The 5000-nt window shown below is 53.6% G+C and overlaps 1 pseudogene; it reads right to left on the bottom strand.

The window, feature by feature from the left end:
- Nucleotides 1–119: 119 nt before the first annotated feature.
- On the bottom strand, nucleotides 120–713 carry LOC116889016 (annotated as a pseudogene).
- Between the last annotated feature and the right edge of the window lie 4287 nt (nucleotides 714–5000).

Here is a 5000-nt window from a genome sequence, read left to right on the forward strand (position 1 = left end):
GATTGGAAAAGCATCTGAAAAACGGCTGGGTGTCTTACCGACGAATTGCCTGGCAACAGAGACAGTTTACCAAGCGTGATTCAGAGGTCTGCCTGCCAAGAGGAAACAAAGCCTCTCTCTCAGCCTGTGCGGGCAGGCGCACAGGAGCAGGAGAGGTGCTCCCTGGCAGGCAGGAGGCAAAGTGCAAAGGGGAGTGACAGGCAGAGTCCGGGCAGGAGCAGTACATACAGGAGCTCGCTCTCTGGCGGGGTCAGGGCAGCGGGTTCCCATTGGTAGGGGAGCCGCCCAGCTTCAGTTTCTCCAGGTACTCAGCGTGCACGGGGCTGTGGAAAAATGCAGGACCTTGATGGCATCTTCGATCTTGAACCACTCGGCGCTTCCTGCCGATGCTGACCGAGTCTTCCCAATCCTCCAGCAGCTCGGTGACGGTGAGCACGAACACGTAGGTCCGGTGCTTGCGGTCCTGGTTCTGCTCGAAGACGCCCGCAAGCGGCCCAACTTCCCTTGACTCCCCGCCTCGTACACCTCGCGCACCCGCCGCGCCGTCCGGCTCCTCCTCGGGCTCATGCCTCCTCCCGGCACGATCAGCGGTCCGGGTAGCGGCTGCTGCTGACCAGCAGCACCTCGCCTCGCGCTCGCTGCGGAAGCACAGGCACGCGGCGCGCTGCGAAGCCCTCGGGGTAGGTCCGCGTCTGGTTCGGCTTGCACTTCATCTGGGCGCACCGCCTGCGCTGCCCTGGCAGGCTGGCCGCTGCTGCCTCTGAGGTCGCTTGCAGCTGCCAGCGAGCTGGCCGCCGCTGCGCAGCCGAGGAGCTCCCGCGGGCAGAGAGAGGGCCTGGCGAGGCTGGAGGAGAGCGGTGGAGCGGGGTGGAGCGGGCCTGAGCTGAGCCTGGGAAGACTAGGCGGGGGGTGGACCCGGGGGCGGGGCGAGCCGGCGCGTCAGTCAGTCCGCGGGGGGCAGCACCGGCCAGGCGCGCTGAGGGTCGCGAGCCCGCCGCCTGATTGGAGGCGCCGCTTCCGCCGCCCAGAGCAGGGGCCCAGTGCTGCGCCTCCGCACAGCCCAGAGTGGACGTGCGCGGTCCCCGCCCTCCTGATCGCCGCGATCGCGCGCCGCGCTCGCATACTCCGCCGCCGCCGCTGTTGCCGCCGCGCAAGGGGTTGAGCGGAGTACAGGCCGGGTGCCAAGGCGACCAGGACCACGTGGGCGCGCGGAGGGCGAGGGCGGAGGGGCGGAGGGCGGAGGGGCGGAGGAGGCGGAGGCGGGGTCTCCGACTCCCTGCAAACCGCGATGCCGCCGGCCCACTGCGCAGGCGCCCAGCACAGCTGGGACTGGGAAGCTTCTGGCTGCCAGCGCGCTGGGAGGTGCACCCATTGTGACTTTGCAGAGGGTCCTCACCACGTGTGTGTCTCAGGCAGACCTGGAAGCAGAGGGGCCAGGCCTTCCCTGAGAAACGCCTAAGCAGAGGGTCGAGGCCGCATCACCTCAGCTCCATCATAGACTTCACTGCCTTATTTATAGGCAGAAGGCCTGGTGTCGCCAGAATGACCAATGAGAGTCTTGCCAGAATAATCTTTGCTGAGTCACATGCAGCTTGCCTTCTTCAACAGGTTCCCTTCTGCAGCATGTCGACCATGTTGGCTCAGCCCTTGCCTTAAACACTTTCACATTTTGCACAGGTTCCCACTCAGGGAACCCTGGGACTCCTTGCTACAACCCTCCTTTCAATCCCTTCGCAAGCTGTTTCTGGGACAGAACCCTCTAAATCTTGGCTCCCATGACAACAGTCTCCATCCTCACAACCTGTGTCCTTTCCTGGCCTCCACACTAGGCAGCTAGGGATTTAGGATTTAGGTTATTCTTGAAAATAAGTGTGTGTGTGTGTGTGTGTGTGTGTGTGTGTGTGTGTGTACATGGACCTCTGAACAGGTATCGACCCAAGGTGAGCGAGATTATCTTCCTTCAGTGCTTCTGTTACTCCCCCACCATTACGACTTTAGAGACACTATGTCTAAGATGTGTCTGTACTAGACCAGAAAGCACCGGGAATTCATAGTCTGTTTCCTAGTGTCTCCCTAGAGCTGGGATTGCAGCCTGATTTTTTAGCCAGTGCTGGGGATCAGATCTCAGGTGATGATACTTGAGCCTCAAACACTTTAAGCACTGAGCGATGGCGCTGGCCCAGCGGTTTTCAGCTGGAGATCGCAAAGACCTTGTACTTTTGCTCAGAGGACCGCTTGGTAGAGAAGCAGGATCCCAAAGTCTAAAGTAAACACAAATTTATACCACACCATTTTCTTTTCTCTGAGGTTTCTCTCCTTTCTCCCTTAGACTTCTCGACCTGAAGGCCCAATAGTCTCTCCCATCAGCTCTGAGGCAAGCCTGCGCTGACTCGAAACCACCTCACCCTCGGTACAGTAATTTTGGCCTATTTTACAGAGAGGCAGTCTGCTGTGGTTTAGCTTGGTAATATTCATAGCTGTCTTCTTGGGGTACAGAGTTTGCTTTGGTAAGAATTACTGACTTCGTGGAAAGATAATTTCCATTTTCATGTATTCCTGTGCCATCTAGTCTCCTTTTCGATTTTATTTTGTTTTGTTAAACTGTCTTATTTGTTTTTATTCCAAATGTTGCCCCCTTACTAGTCCCTCCTCCAGGAGTTCTTTACCCTTTCTCCCTCCCTTGGGTTCTGAGACAGGGCTCACCCACCCATCTACCTTTCCCCCCCACCCACCTCACTGCTGCAAACCCCCTTCCCTGGGACACCAAGGAAAGGATTAGGAACAGCCTCTCCCACCTAGGCCAGATAACGTAGTCCTCTGTTATATATGTGCTGGGGCCATGGACCAGCCCCTGTATGTTCTGGTTGGTGGCTTAGTCTCTGACGGTTCCCAGGGTTTCAGGTTAGATGACACTGTTGGCCTTCCTGTGGGGTTACCATGAGCTTCAGCTCCTTCAATCCTTCCCCTAACTCTTCCATAGGTGTGAGCACCTCAGTTCAAAGGGTGGCTGTAAGTATCTGCATCGGTCTCAGTCAGCTCCTGCTAGAGGCAGTCAGGATAGCCGTGCCAGGCTCCTGTCTCCAACCACTACCCAGCATCAGTAATGGTGTGAGATTGGGTGGGATTGGTGCCCACCCATGGGACGAATCCCAAGTTGGACCTGTGACTGGACAGCCTCCCCTTCACTCTCTGCTCCCTTTTGTGCCTGCATTTCTTTACACAGGAACAGTTCTGAGTCAACCATTTTGAAGGTCGGTTGATAACCCGTCCCTCCCTTATGTTTCTGTGAACACACTGGAAGGGGTTTCTTCACCATTTCTGCTAAGATCATCCCCATTGATCCCTGGAGCCTCTTACAGCCTAGGTCTTGGGACTAGAGGTTCCCTGACCTCTCACCTACTGCAGCTGCACATTCCCATTCATTCTCCTGGCCCTTTCGGCTTCTGTCCTGTTTCCCCCACACCTGATCCTGACCCCCTTTCCCCCTCCCCCTCCCTTCTCCAACCTAAGTCCCTCCCTCCTTCTGACACCTAGTGTTAATTTGTTCCCCCTTCTAAATGGATTTAAAGCATCCTTACTTGGGATTCTCTCTTGTTAAACTTCTTATGGACACTGGGCTGTGTCATGGTTATTCGTACATTTTGCTAATATCTACTTATCAGTGAGTACGTACTGAGCATGTCTTTTTGGGTCTGGGTTATCTAAGTCAGGATGATATTTTCTTGTTCTATCCATCTGCCTGCCAAATTCATGATATTCTTGTTTTTGATAGCGGACTAGTATTCCATTGTATCCACTCTTTGGTTGAGGGACATCTTGGTTGTTTCCAGCTTCTGGCTATTACAAATAAGGCTGCTATTAACATAGTGGAACATGTGTCCCTGTGGTATGGTGGGGCATCTTCTGCGTATATGGTCAGGGGCATTAGAGCTGGGTCCTCAGAAAGAACAATGTCCTGAGGAACAGTCAGACTGATTTTCAGAGAGGTTGTACCAGTCTGCAATCCCATCAGCAAAGGAGGAGTGTTCCTCTTTCTCCACATGTGTGCCACCCTGTGCTGTCACATGAGGTTTTGATCTTAGCCTTTCACTGTAAGTGGAAATCTCAGGGCTGTTTTTGACTTTCATGTCCCTGATGACTGTGGAATTCCACATTTCTTAAAGTTCTCCTTAGCCATCGGAGATTCCTGTGATGTGGATTCTCTGTTTTGCTCTTTACCCCATTTTTGAATGGGTTATTTGCTTTTTTGGAGTCTAATTTCTTGTGTTCTTTATATTTATTGGGTATTACCCCTCTATCACATGTAGGGTTGGTACAGAACTTTTTCCCATCTGTAGGTTGCCGTTTTGTCCTGTGAAGTGTGTCCTTTCCCTTACAGCAGCTTTTCAGTTTCCTGAGGTCCCATTTGTGTACTGTTGCTCTTAGAGACTGAGTCAGTGGTGTTCTCTTTAGAAAGTTTTCTCCTGGGCCAATGCGTTCTAGATTTTCCCCACTTTCTCTTCTATGAGACTCCATATATCTGCTTTCATGATGAGCTCTTTAATCTACTTAGACCTGAACTTTGGACAAGGCATGGAGACATTTGCATTCTTCTACAAGCCAATTGTGGCTTTTACTGTGGTACAGTACGATTGCCTGAAGGAGGCAGAGGCAGGAAGATCAGGAGTTCCAGGCCAGCTTGGGCTACACATCTATTCTTTCTCTCTTTTTTAAAATTATTATTCTTTAATTGTTTTACACCCCAGTTGTTATCCCCCTCCCTGTCCACCCTCTGCCAGTTCCTTATACCACTCCTCCTCCCTGTCTCCAAGAGGATGTCCCCATCCCACCCCTACCACAGGAGACCTCCCCCAGGGCCTCAAATCCCTTGAGTGTTAGATGCTTCTTCTCTCCCTGAGGCCAGGCCAGGCAGTCTTGTGCTGTGTATGTGTTTGGGTCCTTAGTGTATGCTGCCTGGTTGGTGGGTAAGTGTCTGAGAGATCTTTGGGGCTCAGGTTGGT

This window comes from Rattus rattus, chromosome X (genome assembly GCF_011064425.1).
Source record: "Rattus rattus isolate New Zealand chromosome X, Rrattus_CSIRO_v1, whole genome shotgun sequence".
Taxonomy (NCBI): Eukaryota; Metazoa; Chordata; class Mammalia; order Rodentia; family Muridae; genus Rattus; species Rattus rattus.